This window comes from Gopherus evgoodei, chromosome 8, assembly GCF_007399415.2.
Source record: "Gopherus evgoodei ecotype Sinaloan lineage chromosome 8, rGopEvg1_v1.p, whole genome shotgun sequence".
In the NCBI taxonomy this organism is placed as follows: Eukaryota; Metazoa; Chordata; order Testudines; family Testudinidae; genus Gopherus; species Gopherus evgoodei.
The window spans coordinates 85,033,670-85,042,792 of record NC_044329.1 but is presented as its reverse complement, the minus strand read 5'-3'; positions in this window follow the sequence as shown (position 1 = coordinate 85,042,792).

The window sequence follows — 9,123 nt, the reverse complement described above, 5'->3', positions numbered from 1 at the left end:
AAGCACACAAGAAATGTTTTCTATTTTACTAAAACCCATTAATAGTAACTAACTAAAATTTCAGTTGGATGGACTTTGCATAGACAAATACTCATTATTTGAAGCATATGGCAGTGTGCAGGGAGCAAGGAAGAGTTCTGCCAATGACTTCAGTGGGGTGAGTGTAACAATCTTGGACTTCATTAAATAACAAACCAGTGAATGAGAAAGGAATAAAACTTTAAAAAATCAAACTGGAGAGCATCTCTCTGGTAAAATGGTGCCTCTCACTACAACATCATACTGAACCTGACTATGAGACACCCTTTAGGAAATATCATGGCCTGTTTCAAGGGTTGGGTTGCTTGCAGGGTTAACATACAATTCAGATAAACAAGCAAGTCCATCCAGTTATCCATCCATGTAGAAAGGTGCCATTTACACTCTGTGGTAAGCTCAAGGCTGAGCCTGCAAGAAGGGAAGCAATGCAAGTAATACAAAAAACCAACAGAATGGGTGAGCTCCCTAGTCATTGCAGAGAAAAATAATGGCCAACGATGCATATGCTTAGATCCCAGAGACCTCAACAAGGCTATAAAAAGAACATTTCAGACTACCATCCAGAGATGAAATTATGGCTCAATTTACAAATGCTCAATATTTCAGTAAATTGGATGCATCCTCAGGTTTTAGGTACCTAAATTAATTAAAGAAAGCACAAAGCTATGCACATTTAATACCCAATTTGGAAAATACAGATTCATATGCTTACTCTTCAGCATAGCTTCAGCATACATATGATCTATCAACATATTAATGGTGTTGACACCTCAATGAATGACATCACCATCTGGGGCTCAACAAAAAAGGAGCATGATTGTAGACTTTGGGAAGTCCTGGATGCAACTAGAGCTGCAAAGCTCAAAGAAGGGGGAAATGTCCTTAAGGAGTTAGAGAACTGACTTTTATTGGGGACATTATTTCTAATGAAGGTGTAAAACCTAAGCGGAAGATTCCAGCCATTAAAATGATGCCATGTCCCCAGTCAAAAAAAGATGTCCAACAATTCCTGGGAATGGTTAATCATCTTGGAAAATGCATACCTAATCTATCTACCAAAGCAGCAGCTTTGAGAAAACTCCTGCAGAATAAAAATGAATGATATTACAGTGCAGAACAGGAGGATTCACGGGAAGGTTTAAAACAATAACTGATACAAGAACCAGTGTTGAAATTCTATGCATCAGGAAGGCCTATTAAAATTTCAGCAGATGTTTCACAGTCTGGGTTAGGTACAGAGATTTTACAGAAGCATGAGGATTGTTGGAAACCAGTGGCATATTCATCCAAATCATTGACTGAAGCAGAAACCAGATACACACAGATCAAGAAGGAGACATTCAATCAGTATATTTATGGACAGACAGTGGAAGTTGAAACAGACCACAAGTTTCTGGTAGCGTTATTTAGCAAATCACTAAATGACTGTACCTTAAGGATTCAAAGAATTATGATAAAGCTGCAAAGGTAAGACTTGGTTGTGACCTAAACACCCAGTAAATTCATGTTCACTGTTGATGCACTTTCCAGAGCAGTGGCTCCCATGAAATCAGAGAAGACTTCAGAGACAGAGATGCAAGCCTATGTAGGTTTGATTGTAAATTCCCAGAGCTAACAGGAAACTGTAACAAATAAGAGAGAAGAGGTTACCAGCACATCACTCCCAAGTGAGTCTTTGCCACTCACTTTCCTCAAATACCCCTTCTCCAGGCAGATTAGCAAGTGTCTATGAGTCTTTCAGGATGTTTAATCTCTTTCTCTGATCTTCTCAGCATCAGCCTTTCTTTAGAGCCGAAGTTGTTCTTTTTTTCCTTGACAGTGAGGATTTCACCCCTAGAATTTTAAATATGCTGAGTTCCCTTCATCTTCTTTAGCAGACATCCTTTTCTGCCCAGCTTACATTGAATGAGAAACAATGAACATTGTTTTCTGTAACTGAATGCTCTGAGATTTCTTCCTTAGTTATTACTTTGGCAAAGACTACTAATTGCTTATATAGTCATACAGGCTATCCGAACATACCTCTGAATGTATACCAACAATAGTACAAATGTTGTTATAAACATTACAAGCTTTACAACTCAATGACTCAATATTTCAAAATGTATGATAAACACATTTTCAAAAGCAATGATGAGTTTTTAATAAAGTTCAGTACATAATAGCGATATACAGAAATATATTATCATTGGAAAAGAGGTTGGAAACATTTACTGAATGTTTGTCTTGCTTGGTGCCATTAAATCAGTAAATCTGGCCTCAATGCTCCTTTCTATTTTATCTAGAAGATCTAATGTGACAGACCAGAGGGGCATGGAAGGAGTGGAGCAGAAACTCTGTGGTATATTCCTTCCTCCCAGGACCCTGTGGAAAATGCTCTCTGAGCTCTGGGACCAAGGCACTGCACAAATTTGGGATTGATGCTAGAGCTAGAATGCTGTGGAGCAGCTTTATTGCATCACATGCTTCCCTGCATAGCTGATCAGATACTAGCTCAGCTGACTAGACCTGATGAGGAGCACTCAGCACAAGTTTAGTGGAACTTCAAGCTGCCTTTGTGCCTCCTTAATCCTGGGGCTAACTAGCCAACCCCCAGCATAGATTAGATACCTGGAACTGTTGCATAGCAGTGTATGAGTCAGATTCAAGAACAGCCCAGCCCCACCCCATGCCAGCAGCCAGAAAAGTGTGCTCCTAAGCCACTATACCAACATTATGCAACCTGACAATCCCCTATGCAGGGAAAATCCTTCACTGGCTGGATCCACTGGCTTTAGAATATAAAACAGGCACTATGCAATGGAGAACTGAGGCCACTCTGTCTGCACTGGGGTTAACAATGCACCAAGCAATATTAACTTCTACTGGACTTTCCACAGTTGCTATAGTGCAGATATAGGGGGATGCAACTAAATGTACATTGCTTCTGGTGGAACCATGCTGCTAGGAATAGGGAGCACCTATGGTTGGGCAGCAACATAGAGGGTCTAGAACCAGAATCCCCCACAGATCTCTAGGCTCCACAGATTTCAGTGCCCTAACCTCCAGCTTCCTCTGTATTCTCTAAACCTTTTTCTTTGAAGGGAGCATACAAAAAATCTCTCAGTGAGCTCCATCTTGCAAAGTGTTTCCTGGGCTCTCTGTCCTCTCCTGTAGGTTTTCCTTCATAGAAAATTACAATGTGGCCTCTTACCTTGGATCATTTTTTTTCATGAAGTTGTTCATCGGCAGTTTTTTCATGAAGTTCAGCTATTTGGAAAGTGTCTATATTCACAAGCACAATATTAAGCTGAGATGTGTTTTATTTTATACTCTTTGTTGGTTTCTTCTTTGCAAGTTGAGATAAAATCTACTTGAAAGTAGAGCAAATTTGTTAAACAAATTTTCTTCTTGACAACGTCCCATGTAAAGAGGGAAGACAAAATTAATTTCTTTATAAATGCTGTCTGCATTGCAGAGCAGTGTCTACGAAGAGTTTTGACAAGTTTAGCATTGATGCTGGATAGTGAGGGAACTAAATAAGAACTGAGTTTTCCAAACTTTCTCTTTAATCTCTTACTATATAAATCAATAAAATGCATGATGTTTTATTAGTGAATATAAACATGTTACAAACATAATAAACAAAGGGCCCTGCCCTTACTCCTGTGAGTAGGACCTTTCATTTCAATGGGACTACTCACATGATTAAATGCTTCAGGTTCAGACCAAAACATTCTCATACACATTCACAGTTCAAATGTATGCCCCCTCAGACCATTCACTGGCAAGGGCTTGGTTCTACTCTAAGCAAAGCCTTCAGTCAGACTGCCTTAACTGACTTCTCTATCACTTCAGAAAAACTTGAATGGCCCATTTCAGCATTACCCTGCACCTTGTGTAGTCATATGTACAAGTGCAAGGAGAGTGAACAATGATAGCAGTCAGAATGGTAGCCATCATGACCCAGGGCTTCCTACTACCTGGTCTCAGACCCTTACTGTACCACCAAGTTTCTCATATGGACATTTTACCTCAGGGAACCCCTTTCTCTGCTCCCTTGTTACAAGGAGCCCATTCCCAGGAGCAGGGTCCCCTAATAGGTATGAAGGCTTTCTCTGACCACCACTGAAGAAGTCACCATTCACCACAGCTCCACTCCAGACTGAATTAACAACCTTGGAATTTATTATTTACAGTTAACCCCTATGAATGGACACTGTTACTGATCATCTAGCAGTGTCACTGTACTTTTCAAGTCCTGAAAAGTATTATTTCATACCCCAGTTCAGCTTTCTTTCCATAAGCTATGGAGTCCAAGGCTTCCCACTCCAGTCTCACCATCACCCTGCCAGCACCTGGACCTCTACCATTTCTGATGGAACAATCTCTGCAGACACCATTCTCGGCAACTTCCGTAAGCTTGGACCTCCAGCTGACAAGTCTCCACACACATTCCCCTCCAACAGCTCTTTAGAACAAATGTTCTGGGGTCACTCCTAGCAACCCAGTGGACCCTCACAGAGTCCTTAGGTTTCAAACCACTCTCATTTCCACTCACATATTTTACCTCCCACATACCTTTGCCTAAGATAATATAAATGCAGTACATATGTTCTCCAGCATAGCATTTTACATCAACTTGGTACTCACCTTATACTGGTGCAAAGTACCAGACAAGCTAGTGAATTGAGGCCTACAATGTGAATCTTCTGAGTTTGCCTTGAAACTGCAAAATCTTCCAATATACAATGCTCTGGCACATGCCTATTGAACTTCATAAGAACACAAATATTAGGAGGAATACATGTTCAGGAAATCTTCACAATTTTCCTGGAAGAGTAAGACTATAACTTGGACCACTACATCTGAAAATAGATCATCTTACAAACACACACATTTCCATCTCTCTTCAAAGGTTTATGGTGCACAGATAATAGGATGAGTTTAAAAAGGGAGAAAGAAAGATGACATCTTAATAATGAGAAAAGAAGATAGAAAGATTTAAGACTGACCTTTAGAAGAAAATATTTCATGCTAAATGTTTTTTATAGAAGGTCTGTCTTCACCATTTCTGCAGGTGAAATGTGTTCATGATAATAAGTGGTTTCCTGGAATTTTAATGTCTAATTTACGAGGAAAAAAGAAGTTTTTCTTGTCTGCAAGACTGTATTCAAAAGAGATGGTTAGCAAATACTTTCTCTAATGATTGTATAAATTTGAATTACACAAATGAATGTTTCCACAGTCCCAAAGGTCCCACCACTGTAATTAAAAAGGTGAGTTAACTTTCACTTTTATTTTGTTATTCTTATCTTCTGGGGCTAATTTAGGATATTTGTGACACAATAATATCCATTTATTTCTCTGTGCCGTGTTGCACGTTATTTTAAAACTAACATCTATGGTGTCCTTGCTTTTAAATGTAGATTTAGACTCTCTCTAGATGAAGCTTGGTGGAATATCTGTGTTAGAAAGTATGAAAAATTATCATTTTCTGTGTGAACCAGGCACAGTGCTCACATTATACTGTCTTATAGAGAGAATTAAAGTGATGCTGATGTCTAAGGAACTGTATGGCTCAAGGGAATGGTAATGTGACACAGAGTTTCATTTGATGAAAACCAGTGTGAATTCAGCTCATGCTGATAATGACCAAAAGTCATTATGATTTGATGGCTGTCCAATAACTTATAAAAAGTTATAAATAAGTTAATGGCCCAGTCCAGTTCTTAGCAAAGTGTCCAAATTAGAAGTGAACAAATAATTCAAAAATGTTTCTGCAAATATAAGCAAAATCATTTAGAAATATGAATTTAATCTTCTTTTGTATGCACTGTCTTTTTAATAGTGCCACAAACAAGTTCATTGGGAGGCATGTTTGTGAATTTAAAACAAATACTGGTGTATACTTATGAGAAATTAGTCTCAAATACAAATGACTGCACTGGAGACCTATTCCTTACAATTACATTGATCCAGTCAAGGAACAGAAATGTGAGAAAGGATCTACATATTCAATCAAAATTAACAAATACAGATTGAATTTTGAATATCAAATACTCACAAATGAGCTACTCATGATCAAGTTATAGTCCAATAATTACTCTCAGAAATTATTTGGCAAAAAAAATAATTCAAATGACAAATTCAAAAGAGTAATATGTTGTTCACACACAAAAAGAGAGGCCAAATTCTCCTAATAAATAATAAGGCATGAATCATTCACCTTGCATATGAAGTGGAGAGTATACAGACCTGGTAGACACTGGAAAGGGGTTAAGGCCTTGGCAGGGAGGAGTCTGGCTGACAGATGAGGGCATTCTGGGCATCCGGCAGATTTCATGAGTTGGTGTATTCGGGAGTACAAAACTCTAGTATTGGCATTTAGGGAGTGCTGGTCCTCGATGGTGGGTGAATCAGGGAGTATAGATGAATAACCAGGAGAGAAGGGAGATCTGGTGGATGGGGTATTTGAGATGGTGGTTAGTGTAATACTTTAGCAGTGTTAAGAAGCTACAAAGCTCTGAGAAGGGTCATTTGGGTGCAGAGTGCTATCTATTTATAGAGGTATTTATAATGGCACCCATGCCACAGGGCCTACACATCTCTGTGGTATTTGAGCAACTCTTGCTGGGAGAATGGCAAGAGGTGCAGGGGGTGTTGGCATTTGGCCTGGGGTTGGGATATTTGGTGGGTGCACATCTGATATGGGTTCAGGATCTGATGAGTGGGGGTATCTAGTGGATGAAGGGTTCTGGGGTAAATATTTCAATGAAATTTTTGAAGCCAATGTAGAAATAATAGTATATAACTGGTATAAAAGTGGGAGGAGAATCAGACTCTGACATCTGAAAGGACTTTGTTGAGGTTCAGACATATTGGTGGAACAGAGGGTCATTTATAAACAGATTTCAGTTTTTGGGGCTGTCAAAGCACCGCCTTTACACAGAATCGAATTCCATTTGCATTATTTCAGTAACAATTGTAATAGATTATTGCTGATGATTTTGGGCTTTTAAAAGGAGAGAATATTCAAATAGAAGTGAATGAAAGTGCATTGTTTTATCCTGATCCTGTGTTCTTGTTTGTTCCCATGTTCCATTTACAACAGGATACTGTATGTGCCTCATATATGCAGATAGCAGTGAAGTAGCAGGTAAAAATGAACTTGTTTACAACAATTACAGCCCAGTGACTAACTTCATGGCTATGCACAAGTCTTGTCAATTTCTATACCCCATAGATGGTGCAGCGTTGCTGGAACAATTTTTATAGTGGGGGTGCTAAGAGCCATTGAACCAAACTGTAAACCTTGTATATAATGGATACCACTTCAAGCCAGGGGGTGTGGCAGCACCCCTAGTACCAGCACCTATGCATTGGTGTATTGAACAGTAAAGTCCGATTCTCCTTATTTACACTGGTTTTAAATCAAAGGAGTTCCATTGACTTCAGTGGTGTTATTCCTGATTTACCTGAATGTAAGAGAAGGGAGAATCTGATATAGAAGTGTTTGCCATGAGAGTGACCACAAGCATATTTTGTTGTTAAATTTAATGACAGTCACAACACTTCCAATCTGTGATATGTATTGTTCACTATGTACAATATCATGCCATAGGGAAAAATGATGCTTAAGGCAGAATGGTTATACCACTTTAGCCTTGAGCTAAAATGACATCATGAATAAACAGTGCATGAAATAACAACAATCAAGAAAACTATATTAAAAACAAGCAGAATGAGGGCAAACAATTAAAGCCCCAAATTTAAACAAAAACCAACCAACAAAACATTAAAAAATGTAAACATCTAGATTAACAAAAAGAAAATGGCAATATAAAAATCATTAAAGTCATGTATTGTGGTGGATGCAGCAATTTCCTCTCTATTGAACTGATTGGCGACCCGCGGGAGGTAGGGGGAAGTGAGTGTCCTCAAAGATGCAGCCCAAAGCAGCCTCAGACTCTCCTATCTGCCTCCTCTGCTACTTCCTTCCCCTCCCTCTCTAGAGCTTGACAGAAACAGAGGAGTGGCTGAAGGCACAGTTGTCACCCCATGTTGAAAGTTGTGGGAGGGCAGATATAACTAGGGTGACCAGATAACAAGGGTGAAAAATCAGGACACTTTCTTTTTTGGGAAAGGGGGATAATAGTTGCCTATGTAAGACATAGCTCCTAATATCGGGATGTCTGGTCACCCTAGATGTAACCTGCTCCCCTATGATTACACTCTTACTAAGAATAGCTATAAAAACTATAGAAGAATCCAAACAGAGTTTACACCCATGTTGGAAACTCCATAATGCTGATGAATTTCATATTGAATCCAACTTAATTTTACAATTGATTTTTTTCTTCAGTGCAGTAGAGAAATCATATTATAATACTGCTTATCTATAGAGAACATTAATTCACACTCTGAATTAAGTAACTCGAATGAGTATTTAATGTAGATTTACTAAGACAACCATTGCATGTTAATTAAACAGCAATTGATTATTAAAATATTTACACTGAGGTTTAACATCTACAGTATATAAAATGATATGTTAAATAGTGGGCCAAGAGTAGTCCCTTTCAGCGTACCCGTATAACCCCACTGAGTACAGCGGGGTTGTACAGATGTAAATGAAAACAAAATTTGATTGAATAAATTGATTTACCCTCTTCAGTTGATGTTTATTTAACATACAATAGCTTAATGACTCTAAATCAAATGCTTAGCTAAGTGTATTTACAACACTAAAAGTATAGTATTGATTATGCCATATATTCTGAACCTGTAAAACATGCTAGTAAACATACTTCTTAATTGCAATAATAATCTTTACTTCAAATAGGTGTTGAAGACTGTTGATATGTGTACAAGATTCTGACATTACAGATATAATTAATGACTACATTTATACCATAAATAGAAATCCAAGCTATTACAAGCCACAATATGAGTGAGTTAACAATGATATGGAAACTCTAACTTGTGAATATCCTGGGCTGGACTGTAACTTGGAGTAGGCACTTACACAAGGGAATAGGGAGAGTTTCATGGGTTGCTTGGTCCTTGGATCCTGGAACACAAAAGTAGGCAGGTACTCGGTGC